This window comes from Eriocheir sinensis, chromosome 11, assembly GCF_024679095.1.
Source record: "Eriocheir sinensis breed Jianghai 21 chromosome 11, ASM2467909v1, whole genome shotgun sequence".
Classification (NCBI taxonomy): domain Eukaryota; kingdom Metazoa; phylum Arthropoda; class Malacostraca; order Decapoda; family Varunidae; genus Eriocheir; species Eriocheir sinensis.
The window spans coordinates 9,534,646-9,545,473 of NC_066519.1; positions in this window are offsets into that span (position 1 = coordinate 9,534,646).

Here is a 10,828-nt window from a genome sequence, read left to right on the forward strand (position 1 = left end):
GCGGAAGGGCCCTCACGACTGCCGACTGTGAAGTCATCCAAAAGGACCTTGACCAGATCATCCAGTGGTCCGAAAAGTGGCAAATATCGTTCAACGTTGACTAATGCAAAGTTGGTTCCAGAAACAGTAACCATACATATAACATGCGTGGAAATTCTCTGCAGGTCGTGCAGGAGGAATCGGATCTTGGAGTCACTATCAGCAGTGACCTAAAACACGCAAAACACTGTAAAAAAGCATATATAGTAACAAAGCCAACACTATGCTCGGGTTTATATCAAGAAACTTCGAATATAAGACGCCGGAAGTAATGTTATCCTTATATAACTCAATGGTAAGACCTCACCTCGAGCATGCGGTGCAATTCTGGTTCTCTAATTACAGAAAAGACATTGAGTTATTAGAAAGAACCCAGCGATGCGCTACGAAGATGATTCCACCCATGAGAGCCCTGCCGTACGAAGAACGACTCAGGCGACATCAACCTCTTCACGCTGGAAAAGAGACGCCTACGGGGGGATATGATTCAGGTCTTCAAGTACCCAAAGAACTTCAGTAACGTCGACCACTCCAAGCTCTTTGAGCTACAGACCAACTAAAGAACTAGAAACAACGGCCTGCCCATTCAAGCGAAGCGATGCTACGCAGACATTGGTAGGAGTTTCTTCTCTAACCGAGTCATACGCCATTGGAACGACCTCCCTGCTGAAATAGTATAAGTGAAGAAACCATCAACTCCTTCAAAAATCGCATCGACCGTCACTTCGTGAAAACAGGAGTGAACTGAAAATACGCACCGAAATGCCTTGAACTGCTCTGCAGGCACCAAGTGACTGTCAGGCAGATCACGGCTCTACAGCAGGCAACCTCGTAATGAGCTAATAGGCTTTCTGTTGCCTGTTATTCCATGTTTCCATGTTTCCTCCTCCTCTTTCTTCTCCTCCTCCTCCTCTTCCTCCTCATTCTCCTTCTGCTGCTCCCTTTCATTTCTTGAATTTTCTTATCTTCCTTCTGCTCTTCTCATTCCTCCTCCTACTGCTGTTGCTACTGCTGCCGCTGTTCCTCCTCCTCCTTCTCCTCCTCCTCCTCCTCATCATCATCATCATCATCATCGTCCTCATCCTCATCATCATCATCATCCTTCTCATCGGGACTAATAAATAAATAAATAAGGCTATACGCCGGGGGAACGTTGCCTCGGCCACCAAACCCGGTGGTTTCTCCGGGTAAGTCTCCATGTAGACCCCCTTCCTTCCCCAAGTACCTCATGGCAGAATTTATAGACTTACTCAGTTCACGAACTCTGTGGGCGTCCGCTTGGCCTCCCCCCCTCGGGATTGTCTTTTAGAGAAAGAAAAGTGAGTAGAGTCGGTTTCTGGATGCTGTGGCACATGCTAGTATAGGAGGTATTGGCGTTCACGGACTGTGCAGATAAACAGGCCTCGAATTAGTCTCACGGAGTAATCGCTAGTTTGACGCAAACTCATATTAAAGCGATATCCCAAGACTCCGTGAAAGTACTTACTACCAAAGGCATTATCCACCTCCTCAAGACGTGATTCAATATCCACGTCTCACAACCATAGAGTAAGACAGGGAACACAAGCGATTTATAGATTTGGATCTTTGTCCTTATACAAAGGAATCGACAACGCCATATACTCGTGAACGAGTCCATCCAGGCCATGAGGCCGAGTTAATCCGCCGTAGGACTTCCTAGCGAGACCCGCTGTTGTTTTGAACTACGTTACGAAGGTATGTGAAATTTTCCAAGGTATCAGTGTCTTGGCCACACGCATTAGTAGACTACAATTTTATTCAGCAAGTCTCCAAACACTGGTACCTTGGTCTCGGCCCAGGAGATCTGGAGTCCCAAGGGCTTTTCCTTCTCGTGCAGTGCCTCGAGAGCCATTACCAGAATCGCCAGCGACTCCACAAGATTTATTGCATCATCGGCAAAAACAAAGTCACTGACCTTGGTATTGCCAACAGATGCTCCACAATGACTGATCCACAACTCTGCCTAATACCCAGTCCATGCAAGTGTTGAAAACTGCTGGGGAAGGACACAGCCCTGTTTCACTCATGTGTTCACGGGAAAGAAGCTGAACACGCCCCCCACCCTCCCGCACACACACTGCACAGCACTCTCGCTCACAGAGTACAAGCCAGTTGTCCAACCAATGGTCCTTGCAGGAATCCCGCAAGTCGTTGGAGATCACAAAGTGCCTCGTGGCGAACTGAATCAAACATTTTCTTCAGATGAGCCAAGGCTGAAAGCATCCTCTGTCCGAGCTCCCGTCAGCGCTCCAACAGTATGAGTAGTGATCGGATATGTTCCTTTGTCGATTTACCAGGAGTGAACTCGGACTGCTCAGGTTTCTGCAGCCTCAACATCTGATTGTAAATCAGTATAAGCAATAGATGGGCGAGCATATAGTGTGGCACAATAAGCATTGTAATACCGCGGTTGTTGTTGTAGTTCTGACGGTCCCAATTCACTTTCCAGATAGGGACGACCAGCCCCCATTTCCAGTCAGGAGGAATGGTACCACATTGCCGTACGGCAGTCAAGACTGCATGCAACCCATGTATCACGATCTCACCTCCAGCTTTGAGCATCTCCGCAAATATCAACTGCTTGTCCAACCCTCAATTAACCTCTCTGACTAAGTCACGAGAGGGTGAACTTTCGTCAATGAGTGGATCACCATTCCCTATCTGTAACGCAGCAGCTGTAAGCTGACCAATCGGAGGGTCCGCCGTGTACAAATGGTCAAAGTACTCAGCCCAATGAGCCCTCTTCCCCTCTATGTCTGACACTGGACAACCATCCGTTGTTCGAATAGCGCTTACCTGAGAAGGAGGCTCGGAGCGGAAGCTTCTTCAGGGCTCAGTAAACAGGTAGGAGGTCATTTGCAATGAAATGGCCCTCGACTTCCTCAGCGAGACTCTTGACATACCTCTCCTTGTCTCTCCCCAGAGGAGCTCTAGTCCTACGTAAATTGATATTGGTCCCGATTTCCAACAAGCCTGGTGGCGCAGGTCTTCCCGAGGCAAGCCCACTCTTTGATCTTGGGTGGTCTCCAATTCACTCCTTTAATTGCATCTTGATGAGTACACATCACGTTTGAAGCTTTACAGACAGTTTTACAGAGTCCACAAGGGTACTGAGCACACTGAACCGATTTGAAAATGTCATTGCATACTCATGGGCACATGCCAAGTCTTTCAATCTCTCGAGATGAAACACACTTTGGTTACATCTCGAGAATCTTCTTGACTTGACATGAAGCGGTAGTGTTTCAACAAGCTTATGATCATTTGGAAAGAGCTCATCACTCCGCCAAACCTTTCAGTTCTAAAGGATCTTTCAATGAGTGCTTACAAGGTGGCTGACTCGACAGAGTGACGGCGCCGCGTTCAGGAGGACGCGAGTTCAATCCCCGCCCGGTGCCACCAAGCTGGGATTTTTCAGCCGCCGCCGAGTGGCTTAAAACTTCCCACATGCTGTCCAGAAGACCACCTATCAACCCGGACTCTAGATTCTAGGATTAAAGATAAGCTCCGGGAGGGCAGCATGAGCCAATGCAAGATGGCGCTACTATAAACACTCGCCTGCGCCAGAACGGGCTGGGCCGACCATCAGGCCCCACCGGGAAGAAGCCTTGGGCCGACCATCAGGCCCCACCGGGAAGAAGCCTACCGGCGCAATAGGCCGCGACGTAAAAAAAGAAAAAAAAATCCAGCATTGCTAATACTAATTCTCTGATAGCAAAACCCTGCGACTCGCACCCCCCTGGATCCTTCAGAATTCAGAAGGAGAAAGCTGTTGGTATTCTTGGTACCTGACCATGGCGACCACCACATAACTCAAAGTCAGGTCTGTCAGTGCCAGTAACAACACTGAAATCGCCCAAGACCATGAGTGTGTCCCGAGGGGAGCACTGGTCGGAGTCGACGTAGGCCATCTGCTTCTCTTCAGTTTCACACACTCGATAGTAAGACCTCACCTGGAGTATATGATGCAGTTCTGGTCCCCTAATTACAAAAAGTTCATGAATTATTGGAAAGACGACTGATTATCTTTACTGAGAAAAAATGAATGCTTAAGATGGGATTTTCTACCGGTCTTCAAGTATCTGAATTAGTTTAATAGCTTCGATCACTCCAAGATTATTGAGCTCCAAATTAATTCAAGAGCTAGAAGTAACTATCTACCGCTTCAAGCTAAGCGCAACGACAGACATCGGCTGGATGTTTTTTTCCCTCGAAGCGAATCATTCGCCAATGGAAAATCCTTCTTGCTAAGGTTGATAGTGCGTCAGTGATCCGCTCCTTTAAATATCACATTGTCCATTACTTTGTTGCGTCAGTACATAGGTAAAGAATGGTTTTAATCTGCTCTGAGGGTCGCTTAAGGGCCTGATGATGTCACTGAAGCGGGTAGCAGTCACAGCCGTTGTCACTTTAACACCTGAGCTGAGCTCTCTGTTTTTCTAGTCATTTCATTTTTTTTATCAATTCATCGTCCATAGCCACCTCACTCTCCCTCTCTCTCTCTCTCTCTCTCTCTCTCTCTCTCTCTCTCTCTCATGAGACTCTCTCTCTCTCTCTCTCTCTCTCTCTCTCTCTCTCTCTCTCTCTCTCTCTCTCTCTCTCTCTCTCTCTCTCTCTCTCTCTCTCTCTCTCTCTCTCTCTCTCTCTCTCTCTCTCTCTCTCTCTCTCTCTCTCTCTCTCTCTCTCTCTCTCTCTCTCTCTCTCTCTCTCTCTCTCTCTCTCTCTCTCTCTTGCATTATCCAGCTTTGTAATGCAATGCAAGATGGCGCCACTATAAACACTCGCCTGCGCCAGAACGGGCTGGGGCGACCATCAGGCCCCACCTGGAAGAAGCCTTGGGCCGACCATCAGGCCCCACCAGGAAGATGCCTACCGGCGCAACAGGCAACGACGTAAACACACACACACACACACACACACACACACACACACACACACACACACACACACACACACACACACACACACTTTTTACTTCAGTTTTATTTCCTTCCTTGCCTTTCTTCTTTTTGTTTCCTCCCATCTTTTCCTTCCCTCCTCCTCCCTCCCTCCCATCTTTTCCTTCCCTCCTCCTCCCTCCCTCCCATCTTTTCCTTCCCTCCTCCTCCCTCCCTCCCATCTTTTCCTTCCCTCCTCCTCCCTCCCTCCCATCTTTTCCTTCCCTCCTCCTCCCTCCCTCCCATCTTTTCCTTCCCTCCTCCTCCCTCCCTCCCATCTTTTCCCTCCCTCCTCCTCCCTCCCTCCCATCTTTTCCTTCCCTCCTCCTCCCTCCTATCTTGCCCACATCCCCAGTGATGTTATATACCTGGACTTTCAGAAAGCCTTCGACAAGGTACCGCACGAGCGACTCCTTAAGAAGCTGCACTCGGCGGGCATCGGAGCCAATCTGATCGCGTGGATAAGAGATTGGCTCACCGACAGAAAACAACGAGTACTACTCAACGGACAGCCTTCCGATTGGCTACCAGTCACTAGTGGAGTGCCTCAAGGGTCAGTGCTGGGACCCATCCTCTTTATCATATATATCAATGACCTAGAATCAGGACTGAAATCCACAATATCGAAATTTGCAGATGACACCAAGGTGGGTGGAGATGCCCTCACAAAGACCGACTGCGAAATCATTCAGAAAGACCTGAATCACATTATCGAATGGTCGGAAAAATGGCAAATGTCTTTTAATGTTGACAAATGCAAAGTCATGCACATTGGGTCCCAAAATAGTAACCACACATACATCATGAATGGGAGACCTCTGCAAGCGATGCAGGAGGAAAAGGATCTTGGAGTCACTATCAGCAGTGACCTGAAACACGCGAATCACTGTAAAAAAGCATACAACAAGGCCAACATTATGCTCGGGTTCATAGCGAGGAACTTCGAGTGTAAAACACCAGACGTGATGCTATCCTTGTATAATTCCATGGTAAGACCGCACCTCGAGTATGCAGTGCAGTTCTGGTCTCCCAATTACAGAAAGGACATTGCTTTACTGGAAAGGATTCAACGACGCGCCACAAAGATGATTCCAACCTTCAGGGCTCAACCGTACGAGGAACGACTCAAGCGACTCAATCTCTTTACATTGGAGAAAAGACGCCTACGAGGGGATATGATTCAAGTCTTCAAGTATCTAAAAAAGTTCAATAACGTCGATTACTCCAAATTCTTTGAACTGCAAACCAACTCAAGAACTAGAAATAACGGTTTACCCATTCAGTCGAGTCGATGTAACACAGACATTGGAAGGAGTTTCTTTTCAAACCGAGTCATCCGCCACTGGAACAATCTTCCCTCAGAAGTAGTAAATGCGAATACCATCAACTCCTTCAAATATAGAATCGACCGTCATTTCGCTGCGTCAGGAGTAAACTGAATAACGAATCTGCTCCTCAATATCGAGGTGCTTTCATCTGCTCACCAAGCCCCAAGTGGCGGTCGAACAGATTAAATCACCCAAGCGGGCGACCTCGTAATGAGCCAATAGGCTTTCTGTTGCCTGCATTTCCATGTTTCCTCCTCCTCCCATCTTTCCTTCCTCCTCCTCCCTCTCCTCCTCCTCCTCCCATCTTTCCTTCCTCCTCCTCCTCCCTCCCATCTTTCCCTCCCTCCTCCTCCCTCCTCCCATCTTTTCCTCCTCCTCCTCCTCCTCCCATCTTTTCCTTCCTCCTCCTCCTCCTCCCATCTTTCCTTCCTCCTCCTCCCTTCCATCTTTTCCTTCCCTCCTCCTCCATCCCTCCCCTCTTTTCGTCCCCTCCTCCCTCCCTCCCATCTTTTCCTTCCCTCCTCCTCCCTCCCTCCCATCTTTTCCCTCCCTCCTCCTCCCCTCCTCTCATCCTCCCGCCAATGAGGGTTCGCACCTCCCCCACTTCTCCCCACTGCTCAGCCCCCACCTCATTTGACACTATATAGTAATCTTCAATATGTTTGTTTCAGTTCTTACAGAAACATGATTTTACCATAATTTCCCCTGTCCCTCTCACTTATTTCCTTTATACAATCAGTAACCACATAAGAAAGAGAAAGAAAAAAAGAAAGAGAAAGTTAGAAAACAAAGAAAGAAAAAGAGAAAGAAAGAAAGAGTAATAAAGAAATAGAGAGAGACAAAGAAAGAAAGTAAGACAGAGAAAGAAAAAAATATAGAAAGAAAGATAAATAAATAAATAATGGGAGAAAGAACGAACGAAAGGAAGAAAGAAGAGAGAAAGAACGAAAATGAGAAAAAAAAATTAGAATGAAAAATATATAGACAGAAAGAGAGAGACAGGAAGATAAAAAAAAAGAGAGAGAGAAGGAAAGAGAGGGAAAGATATAAAGAAAAAGAAAGAGAGAAAGAGAAAAAGAGAAAGAAAAAAGTAAGAGAGGAAGAAAAAAGAAAGAGAAAGAGAGAGAGAAAGAAAGAAAGAGAGAGAAAGAAATAATGAGAGAAAGAAAAGAATGAAATAAGAAAAAGAAAGAGAAAGAAAGAAAGAAAAAGAGGAAAAGAAAGAGAAAGAAAGAAAGAAAGAAAGAAAGAAAGAGAGAAACAAAAGAAAGAAAAAATGAGAAAAAAAGAGAAAGAGGAAGAAAAAGAGAAAGAAAGAGAGAGAGAAAGAGAAAGAAAGAAAGTGAGAAAAAAAGAATTAGAATGAAAAATATATAGACAGAAAGAGAGAGACAGAAACAGGAAAAGAAAAAAAAGAGAGGGAAAGATAGAAAGAAAGAAAGAAAAAGAAAGAAATAATGAGAAAAAGAAAAGAATGAAATAAGAAAACGAAAGAGAGAGAGAAAGAAAGAAAGAAAAAGAGAAAAAGAGAGAGAAAGAAAGAAAGAAGGAGAGAAACAAATAGAAAGAGAGAAAAAAGAATGAGCGAGAGAGAGAGAGAGAGAGAGAGAGAGAGAGAGAGAGAAGGAGAAGAAGTTTACCATAATCGCCTGAAGCTTCACGTGGCCCTAATGCATATCAACGTGAATATCTAGTCTTAATCTGCCCAGTTAATCCCACCAGGTAGAGAGAGAGAGAGAGAGAAGGAGCGCGGTCATGCCCATTCGCGCTCCCCTACCCCGCTTGCAGAAAGAAATAGAGAAAGAGAAAGAAAGACAGGAAGAGAAAAGAAAGAAGGAAATAAAGAGAAACCAAGAGAGAGAAAAGGGAAAAAAGAGAGAAAGAGAAAGAATGAAAGAAAGACAAATAAAGGAATAAAGATAAAGAGACAAAGTAAGAAAGAAAGAAAGAAAAAGACAGAGAAAGAAAGAGAAAAAAGAAAGAGAAAGAAAGATAAAAAAGAGAAAGAAAGAAGAGAAGAGAGAAACAAAGAAAGAAAGAAAGAGAAAGAAAAAAGATATGGAAAGAAAGAAAGAGAAATAAATAAATAATGAGAGAAAGAACGAAAGAAAGAAAGAAAGAAGAGAAAGAAAGAAAATGAGAAAGAAAGAATTCGAATGAAAATATATAGACGGAAAGAGACAGAGATAGGAAGAGAAAAAGAAAGAAAGAGAAGGAGAGATAGAAAGAAAAAAGAAAGAAAAAGAAAAGAAAAGAAAAAGCGGAAGAAAAAAGAAAGAGAAAGAAAGAGAGAAAGAAAGAGAAAAAAAGAAATAATGAGAAAGAAAGAAAGATAATGAAAAATATATAGACAGAAAGAAAGAGCCTCCCCTTAATCCACACTCCTCCTATTGTCTCCTGGGATGTGCAGGTGTGAAGGGAACGGTGGGATGGGGTGGGTGACAGGCTCAGCGAACTTCAAGGCTGAGGAAGTGGAAATCTGCTTCCTGCTCAGCTAAAAGTGTAGGGGTGACAACGGCTGTGATACGAGCCAGCAGGCTTTGTTACATGCCTTTCCAGGAGTTTATGCTTCCTCCTCCTTCCCCATATCTCCTTTCCGTTTATCAGTTCTTCCTCAATCCTCTTTTTGTTTCCCTGGTCTTTCTTCTATTTCTTCTCTTCTCCTCCAGGTCTTGTCAACTTTAAAAGTAATGGGTGTAACTAAAAAGTTACGATTCATGTATTGAGTGGAAAAATACTGCAGCTGGTGGTTGTCTGTATAGCAAAATCAGTACTTCTGAGCGGCTATTACTGAACAAACGGAGAATACCTAAACATGAATCATACGTTTGACTGTGATGTTCTTGTTACAGAGAACCGAAGATAAGGCGGTACAAACGAGTAGAGCTCCGTGATTTAAAAATTGTAAATGTAAACATTAAGTGGTGAAAGGATAAGCTCATTCACATATATCAAATATTTTGCTTTGCGTATTCCTGAAATCAATATTTTCCTTAAGTATCGTAAAAATTAGTTTTAAAATAATAGATTTGGAGATACACCTAATCGTGCATCCAAGAACTAAAGGCAATCTTTCACTTTCGAATCCCACACTGATCTTTTCCCGTGCGTGTAACAACCTAATGTAAGGAATAAACGAACTAATATTTGACCATTTTATCAATTCTGAAAAAAAATTGCTTATTTTTACTATTATTCCTCACTACTACTTGTCTTTTCTTTCCTTTCTCTTTCTCTTCTTCATTTTCTTCTTCCCATCCTACCTGTCTCTTCGTTTTCCACCTCTTTTCCATCGTCGCTGCCTCCTAGCTCACTCGCTCGTATTTTCGTAATTTGTGCACTAGTATATTTCTTTCAGACTCACTGCTCTCTTCATTTTCCATTGCTTCCCCAGAACCTTTCAACTTCCCCTCTACTTTATCCTTTGTCCCCTACACTGCTCTAGTTTGCTCGGTTATATAAGTTGAAGTGAATAAAATAGGTAAGGAGAAAACCCTTGGAATGAATAGTGTTGTTGTCGGAGGCTATGGGGTGCCTGGGGCGCCTGGGGCTGGTGGCCGCATAGAGGGTTGGGGCGGGGCGAATATATAAAGGCCTTATAGTGAATCAACAAATGGGTGATGTTCTAGGCTGGCGCTTTTTCTTGCTACAGAAGAATCCATGAAAAAAGTAGTTTTGACGTTTTCTTTTTTATGGTAACAGAGTCTGGTGGGATGAATAAAAAAGAGAATGACTAAAGTTACTGTTATATATTAGTCTACTAGATTCTCAACAATATAAAGGTGTACAAATAACTACTGGAGTCGATTCGGGCTCACTGTTTCGTTGCGTACGTTTACTCCTGCCAGTTCTTCTCCCCGTGGCTCAGACTACACTTGCCTCGCCTCCTGTACGCACTCGTCTGTTCTGCTTAATAAAGCCTTAAGAAGAAGGTTATGTCCGTACTCTGATATCACCAAAGTTACATAAGTTAGATGCTTAGAGGAACGAGGAAAAGAGGAGGTGAGATCTATAGAGGAAGTTGAGACGGGAGGTCTATTCTTGTTCTTTGAAGGAGGGGGCAGCGAAGTGCGTGAGAAAAAGATGATGGAGATACAGTATTTGCTGGTGGTGAGGGTGGCGTGTTCTGTCACAGGGGGAAATAAAAAAAGATGTTTCCTCCTTTACTTTGAAGAGGGGAGAGAGGCGAATAAGGACAGAATAATAAAGTGAGAAGGATTATTCTTGGATGCGAGAGAAAAAGGTGATGGTCGGGTTCTTTTTCCTTTTGCTGCAGAGGGAAAAATGTTTACTCTTTTTAATATAAGAGACGAGAGTAGTTAAGGATAAACAGCTACATATACCTACAGTGATACCTAATGAGGGTAGTAATGGCGGTAGTGGTTTTAGTGGTACTGGTGGTTTGTGGGTTTGGTGGTGGCTTTGGTGGTTAGAAAAGACACCAAGGTAATGCTTTTAAATGGTTGAATATTTGTGGTTGCAGGATGATTTGGTAATATTGCA